The following is an 11,422-nucleotide window of genomic DNA, read 5'->3' on the forward strand; positions in this document are numbered from 1 at the left end:
GACAGAGACAGAGCATGAGCAGGGGAGGGACACAGAAAGAGGGAGGCACAGAATCTGAAGCAGGCTCCAGGCTCTAATGCAGAGCCTGATGCAAAGCTCAAACTTAGGAACTGCGAGATCATGACGTGAGCTGAAGTTAGATGCTTAGACAACTGAGCCACTCAGGCATCCCTGTGCTTCGTGGATTTTGATGTCTGTGTTCTTCCCCAGATCAGGAAAGTTTTCAGGTATAATTTACTCACATAAACTTTCTGCTCCTCTTTCTCTCTCTTCATCTTCTGTGGCTCTATGATTCGAATGTTATTCCTTTTTAACAAGTCACTGAGTTCTCTCAGTCTTGTATCATGATTTTTTGTTTTGTTTCCCTCTTCTTTTCTGCTTCATTATTTTCCAGAATTCAATCATCACAATCCTGGACTTCAAGCTGTCTTACAAAGCTGTAATCATCAAGGCAGTATGGTACTGGCACAAGAACAGACACTCAGATCAATGGAACAGAACAGAGAACCCAGAAATGGACCCACAAATATGTGGCCAACTCATCTTTGACAAAGCAGGAAAGAATATCCAATGGAATAAAGACAGTCTCTTCAGCAAGTGGTGCTGTGGAAACTGGACAGCGCCCTGCTGAAGAATGAACCTGGACCACTTTCTTCCACCATACACAAAAATAAACTCAAAATGGATGAAAGACCTCAATGTAAGACAGGAAGCCATCAAAATCCTAGAGGAGAAAACAGGCAAAAACCTCTGACATTGGCTGCAGCAACTTCCTACTCAACATATCTCCAGAGGCAAGGAAAACAAAAGCAAAAATGAACTACTGGGACCTCATCAAAATAAAAAGCTTCTGCACAGCAAAGTAATCAATCAGCAAAACCAAAAGGCAACGGATGGATTGGGAGAAGATATTTGCAAATGACATATCAGATAAAGGGTTAGTATCCAAAATCTATAAAGAACTTATCAAACTCAACACCTAAAAAACAAATAATCTAGTGAATAAGTGGGCAAAAGACATGAATAGATACTTCTCCAAAGAAGACATCCAGATGGCCAACTGACACATGAATAAATGCTCATCACTCATCATCAGGGAAACACAAATCAAAACCACAATGAGATACCACCTCACACCTGTCAGAAGGGCTAAAATTAACAACTCAGGCAACAGCAGATGCTGGTGAGGATGTGGAGAAAAAGGATCTCTTTTGCACTGTTGGTGGGAATGTCAACGGTGCAGCCACTCTGGAAAACAGTATGGAGGTTCCTCAAAAAAACTAAAAATAGAACTACCCTAAGACCCAGCAATTGCACTACTAGGTATTTTTATCCACAGGATACAGGTGTGCTCTTTCGAAGGGACACATGCACCCCCATGTTTATAGCAGCACTATCAATAATAGCCAAAGTATGGAAAGAGCCCAAATGTCCAGCGATGGATGAATGGATAAAGAAGATATGGTATATATATATATGTGTATGTGTGTGTGTGTGTGTGTATGTATGTGTGTGTGTGTGTGTGTGTGTGTGTGTGTATAATGAAGTATTACTCGGTAATCAAAAAGAATGAAATCTTGCCATTTGCAATTATGTGGATGGAACTAGAGTGTATTATGTTAAGCGAAATTAGTCAGTCAGAGAAAGACAAATATATGACTTCAGTCATATGAGGACTTTAAGACACAGAACAGATGAACATAAGGGAAGGGAAGCAAAAATAATATAAAAACAGGGAGGAGGACAAAACATAAGAGACACTTAAATATGGAGAACAAAGAGAAGGTTACTGGAGGAGTTGTGGGAGGGGGGATGGGCTAAAGGGTAAGTGGCATTAAGGAATCTACTCCTGACATCATTGTTGCAGTATATGCTAACTAATTTGGATATAAGTTAAAAAAATAAAAGTAAACAATAACAAAAGAAAAACAAAATATGAAAAAAATGGGAAGAAGACATGAATAGACATTTTTCCAAAGAAGATATCTAGATGGCCAACAGACACATGAAAAGATGCTCAACGTCACTGATCATCAGGGAAATACAAATCAAAACTACAATGAGATATCACCTCACACCTGTCAGAATGGCTAAAATGAACAACACAAGAAAACAACAGATATTGGCGAGGATGTGGAGAAAGAGAAACCCTCTTAACACTGTTGGCGGAAATGTAAACTGGTAGAGCAGCTCTGGAAAACAGTGTGGAGGTTCCTCAAAAAGTTAAAAATTCAACTACCCTAGGATCCAGCAATTGCATTTCTAGATATTTACCCAAAGAATACAAAAATACTATTTCAAAGGGATACATGCACCCTGATGTTTATAGAAGCATTATCTGCCATAGCCAAATTATGGACACAGCCCAAGTATCCATTGACAGGTGAATAAAGACGATGTACTATACATATACAATGGAATATTAGCTATCAAAAAGAATGAAATCTTGCCATTTGCAATGACATTGGTGGAGCTAGAAAGTATTATGCTACATGAAATAAGTCCGTCAGAGAAAGGCAAATAACATATGATTTCACTCATATGTGGAATAAAGAAACAAAACAAATGAGCAAAGGGAAAAAGAGAGGCAAACCAAGAAACAGACTCTTTATTTAAATATTTATTTACTTATTTTTGAGAGGGAGAGAGAGAGATAGAGAGAGAGGAGAGGGGGAGGAAGGGAGAGAATCCCAAGCAGGCTCCATGCTGTCAACACGGAACCTGACTCAGGGCTTGATCTCATGAACTGTGAGATCATGATCTGAGCCGAAATCAAGAGTTGGGTGCCTTATCAACTGAGTCACCCAGGTGCCTCATTTTTTTTTTCAGACTCTTAACTACAGACAACAAATTGATGGTATCAGGGGGAGGCAGATGGGGGGATGGGTTAAATAGGTGTTGGGGATTAAGGAGTGCCATCTCATACTTTAGCCCCTTACCTGAATAGCAAGAGACCATTATGTCAGCCTCAATTTAACAATCTGTGGAAATCCCAGCTTGAGTGGCACTCCAATTTTTCAACAAATCACTTTTATCCAGGGAGATGTGTGGCTCTGATTGTCCAGGCCTTGGATTTGGTGTCACTTCTGTGTCACGGATGGAGACATTTTTCTTTCTTTCTCTAAACAAGGATGGAAAAGAGCAAGGTTGGATAGATAACGATAGCAGTGATGATGATGATGATGATGATAATGATGATGGTGATCATAATACTACTATCATAATCCATTATACAAGGCTGATACATTCTGATATGTTCTCTCTCTGCTTTTTTGCTTTCTCTTATTTCTGTTAAAAAAATTCAGAAGATTCTCCCTATAAGTAGAATTTATGTAGTTCATATACAACCAAACTCATTTGTCCAATTTTAAAGAGAGAAAAAAAAATCACTTTGACTCTCAAGTCCAGCATCTCTGGTAATAATGAATTTCTTATTCTGCTGTGGATGTCAATAGTGAAATGATAAATCCAACTTTCTTCAATGCAGGAGAAAACAATAGCATAACCACAACAAAACTACTATCAGCAAAGGGGGGAAAGTTTATTTATTTATTTATTATTTATTTATTATTTTTTAATATGAAATTTATTGTCAAATCGGTTTCCATACAACACCCAGTGTTCATCTCAACAGGTGCCCTCCTCAGTGTCCATCACCCACTTTCCCCTCCCTCCCACCCCCCATCAACCTTCAGTTTATTCTCAGTTTTTAAGAGTCTCTTAAGCTTTGCCTCCCTCCCTCTCTTTTTTTCCCTTTCCCCTCAAAGGGGGAAAGGTTTAGAGCATAACTTGCTGAGATGGAAGAGGAGTGAGGTTTGTCTAATAATCTGGCTATACCTTGGTTCTGATTCCAAGAAGGGTTTACGTTGTCTCTCTTCTCACATGGCTCCTCTGTGAGGTAGCACAGGGTAGGTTTTTTCTGTGTGTTGCACTGTTTAGGTGACCTCATCATTCTGGTGTGCTTAATGAAGCATGGGGGTAGTTGTAGACACACTGGATACTAAAGAATACCTTAAGCATTATGTAATCCTAAATTCTTTTTGAAACATTTTTTTCATCCTAGTGGGAGATTTGATTAAAACTAAATTCTTATTGAGTCAAGATGCTTAAATGTATACAGGCTCAATTCTTGTAGCTTTTCTCTCATTACTACAAGTTTAGGTGTTCCAACCATAGTCCCAGGTCTTTAGTTTACTTGTTTTCTTCTTCTCTTATGAATAGGAAGCAAATGGTGACAAAGAGACAGACTTCTCTGACTCATCTTCTGGGTCCCATTCCAGTTAATAGCTTTTTAAATGGAAGATATTTGTAACTTTATCAGGAAGGAATTGTATTACACCTGGAAGGTTTCTAAATGATCATTGTACATGCTCACACAAATACTTCCCTTACTCTTTCTGGGCAACAATAATTTCTCATTCTGTATGTTCCTTTTTGCTTAACTCTACATCCAGCAAGTCTTTATGGAGCAGATAATTCCAGTTTTACCAGTTCCATATACTATGCAACCACTCATGTCTCAGCTCTCTTGGGTTTTTAGCTATTGGGAGAAAAAGTACCACTTAACAAACGTGGTTAGTATTTATGCTTTTGGGTGAATTGGCTTAAAAAGAAATTTGATTCTTTCTTGTACTATTACATCAATTATACATCAATATTTTTAATGTTAGAACCTTAGTAGGCTCATGATCTGACTACAGGAGATATTTTATTCAACTGGTATGTTCCCACATAGTACTGGTTGGCATTCTTTACATGATGGATGCATTTCCAGCTAAACTCAAATGGTTGTATGTTTTAGCCTATGCCATATGCTCAACCAAATTCCACGTACTTGTTTTAGCTTTAATTGAGATTCTTTCAGTTACAATTGATAGGAAACCAGGTCTAAAAGAATAAGTTAAAAAAGATAGCAAAAATGAGAGACAGAGACAGAGATAGGAAAAGAAAAGGGGGGAGAGAGAGAAAGAGAAAGAGAGACTTCAGGGTCACATTCTTGTTTCTCTGTCCTAGCTCTCTGTCCCTTAAACTTTGTTTCTCCTGGTATGTTGACCTTATTTTCTCTCACTGCTTGCTCAACATTGTGACAAATATGGCTGTCCTTTCTCACTTCTCAAGTCACATCCTTCCAGTACATTAGCCTTAAGTCAATGGTGCTTTAATCATCACTCCTGGTAGAAAATTCCAGGAAGGATAATTATTGGCTACACTGAGCCATATACTTATCCTTCAACCAATATCTCTGTTCATTGTGATGAAGTATTTGATAGCTATATGAAGGTCAGTTGCCCACTGGAGTATTCATGGGGATGCAGTCTTTTATCAGAAGAAAGAGAGAAGTTACTGGGAAACAACAGCACTGGCTACTGGACTTATGGAATAGAGCACTTCTCAAATACACCTCTTTAATATGTATATATTGCTATTGTCTACTTTTGAGAGGTCATCAGAAAAATACAGTTGCCACAGTTCACAGGGATATCATTGTATTGATGGCATTTGAGATTTGTTATGCCCATATGAGTATATTTGGTTATAAACATTTTCTTTTTATTGAGATATCATTAACACATTATATTAGTTTCAGGTGTACAATATAATGTTTTGATATGAAATGATCATCACAGTAAGTTTAGTTAATCTCTATCACCACACATAGTTACAAATGTAATTTTCTTGTGATGATAGCTTTTAAAAACTAGTCTTTTAACAAGTTTCAAATATACAGTACAGTATTGTTACTACAGTCACTATGCTGTACATAAATGAATTGAATATATATATATATATATATATATATATATATATGGGTTTATTTCTGGGGTGTCTATTCTATTCAATTGATCTATGTGTCTGTTTTATGCCAATACCATACTGTTTTGGTTATGATAGCATTGTAATACAGTTTGAAATCAGAATGTTTTTCTTTCTGAAGTTTTCTTTGGCTTTGTTTTTTTTACAAATTTTAGGATTTTTGGCTCTATTTTTGTGGAAAAGTACCATTGGAATTAGAGAAATTGTTTTTAATTAAAATTTTTTTTTAAAATTTGAGACAGAGAGAGAGAGAGCAAGGGAGAGGGGCATCAGGAAAGGAGTAGAGAGAGAGGGAGAAAGACTCTAAAGCAGGCTCTATGTTGAGCATGGAGGCCCATGCAGGGCTTGATCCCATGACCCTGGGATCATGACCTGAGCTGGAATCTAGATCCAGATCCTCAACCCACTGAACCACCCAAGCACCTGCCATTAGAATTTTGATAGGGATTGTGGTGAATCTTTAGATTGCTTTGGGCAATTATGGGCATTTTAATAATAATTCTTCTAATCCATGAGCATGGAATATCTTTTCATTTATTTATGTCTTCTTTAATTTCTTTTATTAATTTCTTACAGTTTTTTTGTTTTTAATTTTTTTTAATGTTTATTTATTTTTGAGAGACAGAGAGGCAGAGTGCAAGCAGAGGAGGGGCAGAGAGAGAGGAGACACAGAATCCGAAGCAGGCTCCAGGCTTGAGCTGTCAGCACAAAGCCAAATGTGGGCTTGAACTCACAAACCATGAGATTATGACCTGAGCTGAAGTCAGACACTTAACCGACTGAGCCACCCAGGCACCCCTATTTCTTATAGCTTTTAATGTGCAGGTCTTTCCCCTCCTTGGTTAAATTTATTCATAGGTATTTTATTTTTTTCATGCAATTATAAATGGGATTGCTTTCTTACTTTCTCTTTCTGATTCTTCATTATCAGTTTATAGAAATGTAACAGATTTCTATATTGAAACCAACTCTTTCAATATTGTAGAGCCATTTTAAGAACTTTGGAGTAAATGACCCTCACTGATTATTGCTAACATTTATCTTTTGGTCATATGTTCATTCTCTAGGTTACACAAGTAAGTTGGAGAAAAATATGCTACATACATTCCATCTAGAAATGCTAAAGATGATCTGGGTGCAAAAGTTATCCTGTCAGGTCAGAATTTCTATATGTCAGAATTTGGGAACTAATCTTAAAGAAAAAGCTTTCAGAGAAGTTAGTTGTTCAAATAAGAACAAAGGAGCCACAAAAAAAACTTATCTAAACCATGGCTACATTATTAACCAGAGAAAACGTGCTTTCTAATAATCAAAGCAGAAAAATAACATAGGGACTATTAGAAATTTTAAGCTTTTCTAGAAGGACTTTATTGCTGATACAAATTCTAAGTGATGAAAAACACAAAAGTACAACAAGAATCAGTCCTACAGACAATTGGTTCTATCATCTAGGCTAAATACATGGTGGTTGGTTTATTTTGCTTCCAGAACAAGAGTTAAACACTAAATTCTTTTGATTGTCAACATTTTTTCCCTCAGTACTATTGTTGATACTAATTGCAATAATGTTAATCTTGATCATGGTCTTTCCAGTTTTCATCCTTAATTGATTTCTAGTTTCATACCATTGTGTTAGGAAAAGAGGCTTGATATGATTTTAATCTTCTTAAGTTTAACAAGACTCATTTTGTGGCCTAACACATGATCTGTCCTGGATAATGTTTCATGTGACCTTGAGAAGAATGTATATTCTGTTGCCTTTGGATGGAAAGTTTTTTATATATCTGATACATTCTAATGTGTCATTTAAGGCCATAGTTTCTTTATTGATTTTCTTTCGGGATGATCTATACATTGATGAAAGTGGGATATTAAATCCCCTGTTATTGTATTGCTGTCGATTTCTCTCTTAAGATCTGTTAACATTTGCTTTATATATTTAGGTGCTCCTATGTTGGATGTGTATTTACAAATGTTATATTCCTTTATCATCATGTAATGCCCTTGTCTCTTGTTATAGTCTTTGTTTTAAAGTCTATTTTGTCAACCTAAATATAGCTACCCCATCTTTCTTTTGATTTACATCTACATGGAATATCTTTTTTCCATCTCTCCATTTGCAGTTTGTGTGTGTGCTTATGTCTGAAGTGAGTCTGTTGTAGGCAGCATATAGATAGGCCTTATATTTTTATCCAGTTAGCCACTACATCTTTTGGAGAATTTAGCCCATTTATATTTGGAGTAATTATTGATAGGTATGTATTTATTGCCAGTTTGTTAATTGTTTCCTGGATGCTTTGTAATTCCTCCATTCCTTTCTCCTTCTCTTGCTCTCTTCCGTCATGGTTTTAGACTTTTTAAATGTTATGCTTAGATCCTTTCTTATTATTTTTATGTATCTATTATAGTTTTTTGCTTGGTGGTTACTACGGAGCTTACATATAACAACTTAGAAGAGTCTATTTTAAGTTTATAACTTGTTTGGACACGCTAAAGTTCTAAATTTTACATTTCCCTCATGTTTTGTGTTTTTGATGTTACATTTTACATCTTTTTATCCTATGCATCCCTTAATTAATTATTGTAGTTACAGGTATTTTTACTACTTTTGTCTTTTAACCTCTATTCCAGCTTCATAAACTGTATATTAATCCACTGCTTTTACTATATATGTACCTTTACCAGTGAGATTTATACTTTCATGTTTTGTTGTTACTAATAGTGTTCCTTTTTTCTTTCAATTCTGAATGATAACTTTGTTAAGTAGAGTATTCTTGGTTGGGAATTTGTTTCTTACAACATCTTCAATACACTCTTTCCTTAAAATTTCTGCTGAGGGTGGCCTGGGTGACTCAGTCCGTTACGTGTCCAACTCTTGATTTAGGCTCAGGTCATGATCTCACTATCATGAGATTAAGCCCTGCATTGGGCTCTGGACTGGGTATGGAGCCTGCTTAAGATCCTCTGTCTCCTTCTTCCTCTGCCCCTCCCCCACTGATGCCTGTGCACTTGTGTGTGATCTTCCCCCCCCAAAAAAAAGATTAAAAAAAAGTTTCTGCTGAAAAATCTGCTGAAGTTTTATGAAGGTTTCCTTAATGATAATGAGCTTTTAATTTTTATTTTAAATATTTTAAATACCCTTCTCAAGTTCCCTGTTTATTGCTGCTGTCACCAGGGAAACACTCCACTTCACCTGGTTCTGGTGGCCAGCTGGCCTGAAGTTTGCAGGTCCCCCACAAAGGTAACCAAAAGAGAAAGTTCTCTAGTAACTCCCACCCTCAGGGCACAACAAGAAGCAACAGACCCAGGAGCTCAATTGTTCTGCAAAACAGGTTGATTAGCTTATCACCATAGCTGTAGCCTGAGCAGCAGTCTTCTAATTAAACACACATCTAAGGGGCTGGCTGTAAACCTTTCTGGAGACTTCAAAGGGCAGACATTATTCTAGTCTGAAAAGGGTGTATAAGCTCCTTTCTGTAAGGTACTGGTGAGCTATAATAAGGTAAACGGAGAGCACAAAGACTGCATCAACTGGTCTCTGTTCCCTGAGAGCACCTCTGTATACCTTAGAAGTGTGCCAAACCAGAAGCCTGCCCCTCAGGACAAATTTGCAAGCCAAATAGGCCTCTTCCTCAGAAAGACTGGGCGTGTGTTTCAGTCTGCTCCCTGTGCAGTATCCTGGGAGCATTCCTCCACCAAGAATCAGTCCTACAGACAATTGCCAAGAACTGCCTCTCTGATTGTTGTAGTCCTATGTGAACCTGAGACACAAGTCCCAGTGCCCTTGGAGCCAGACAATTAAGGGGCACCTCTTTGGGTGGCAGCTGCAAAAACCAGGTCACCAGGCATAAAATCCAGTGCACCAGACATATGTAGAAGCTCCCCTCTGGGAGATAATAATGCTGTAGAACATGGCAGAGGGATAGCACAAAGATGATGCCCACTGGTGAAAGCAAGGCAGAGGGCATTACAAGGATGGGAACTGCCATGAGAAAAGGAAAGAAATGATAAAAAAAAAAAAAGGAAAATGATAAGAAAATAAGAAGAAAAGAAAAAAGGCAAATAAATAAAGGAAAAGGTGAATGAAAAAAGATTGCACTTGCTGGCTTTTTAGCAAGGCAGAGGGGAGTGTGGGAAGATGGTATTTACAAGTATCTGTACCCAGAGAGTGTTCCCAGAGGCCTCTGTCCCTAAGACCAATACTTAAAAATAAGTCTCTTTCATATAATTCTGGGCATGTTTCAAAGGGCTGTTTCTCTGCTGGACCCTGGGGCAGGTGGATCTTCATGGGCCCTTTAAGAGCTGTTTCTTCTGGCGGGGGCACCTGGGCGGCTCAGTTGGTTAAGTGTCTGACTTCGGCTCAGGTCATGATCTCATGATTCGTGGGTTCTTATGGATTTGAGCCCTGTGCTGGGCTCTGTGCTGACAGCTCAGAGCCTGGAGCCTGTTCAGATTCCTTGTCTCCCTCTCTCTCTGCCCCTTCTCTGCTAGCACTCTGTCTCTCTCTCTCTCCTTCAAAAATAAATAAATATTAAAAAAAATTTTTTTTAAAGAGCTGTTTCTCCTGTAGTAATGCTGACAATACTGACCCCTTCTTTGGCCCTCCATCTTGTTCTTACCCATGCAATGACCTCCCTTGGGGATTAATGTTCCAGGCCTCTTGGAGGTTAGTGTATGCCATGACTGGAATGCAGGAAGTCTTGTTCTAGCCTTGGCTAAAGTTGTTTAGATACCTAGTAGAGATAACACAGTCACCTCCACCCCTTTCTGCCACACAGGTGCTTCCACAAGTTCTGTTAAATGTTAAGACACTTTGACCTCACCACACCCCCTTGCTCTATAAAATGCATGGGTTAAGATCCAGACTTTGCAGAGAATAGCTGCACAGCACATGGATCATTGCCTGCCTGATCCCCCGTCAGTAAGTTACCTGAATAAAACTGCATAAACTCGATGGAGTCACCTGCCTCATTTTCCTGGTCTCAAAGTGCCTTCTCAGTTTGGAGGATACTTTACTGTCCCTCTTCTACCTTCAAACACTCAGTTTGCCACAGCCCCCTGCGTCTCATGGGCATTAGCCCCATCAGTCGTCAAAACCAGATGCTTTGGGAGTTTGTCTCTCAGGTGTTGGTCTTAAAAGTTGGAGTGCCTGATGTGGGGTATGAGCCCTTCAGTCCTCAGGGAGAAACTCTGGGCTTTGAGATCTCTCCTATTATGGCTGCCTGCTGGCCTTGGAGTTTGTGGTGACATTGTATCTTAGCCTCTCCTACTAACTTCCATTTGGCTTCCCTCTCTTTTGCCCTATGTAAAGGGGTTACCCTGCCAGTTTTACTTGTTTTTGTTTTCATTTTTTTTCTTTTCAGAGGAAAATGTTCCACATGTAGCTACAGATTCAGTGTGTCCATGGGAAGAGGTGTGTTCAGGATCTTCCTCTGTCACCATTTTGAACTGAAACCTGCATTTCTTGTATTTGTTGTCTTCTTTCATATCCCATGGTGCAAAGGGACCCATGTGTGTCTTTTTCTTTGAGAACACAGAGACATAGGACACCAACATGATATGGGTTCATTAAGGGCTTCCTTCTAGCTCAGGTAAACATGCCAAGTCA

The 11,422-nt window shown here is 38.4% G+C and overlaps 1 long non-coding RNA gene across 1 annotated transcript in view; it reads left to right on the forward strand.

Annotated features, from left to right (window-relative positions):
• The window catches only part of LOC128315771 (uncharacterized), a 77,232-nt gene that overhangs the window by 28,005 nt on the left and 37,805 nt on the right, over positions 1-11,422 (forward strand). Inside the window, exon 2 of the long non-coding RNA XR_008298845.1 lies at positions 395-941. This is a non-coding gene — a long non-coding RNA (uncharacterized LOC128315771). The remainder of the gene's footprint in view (positions 1-394; positions 942-11,422) is intronic.

Source organism: Acinonyx jubatus, chromosome B2, assembly GCF_027475565.1.
Source record: "Acinonyx jubatus isolate Ajub_Pintada_27869175 chromosome B2, VMU_Ajub_asm_v1.0, whole genome shotgun sequence".
Classification (NCBI taxonomy): Eukaryota; Metazoa; Chordata; class Mammalia; order Carnivora; family Felidae; genus Acinonyx; species Acinonyx jubatus.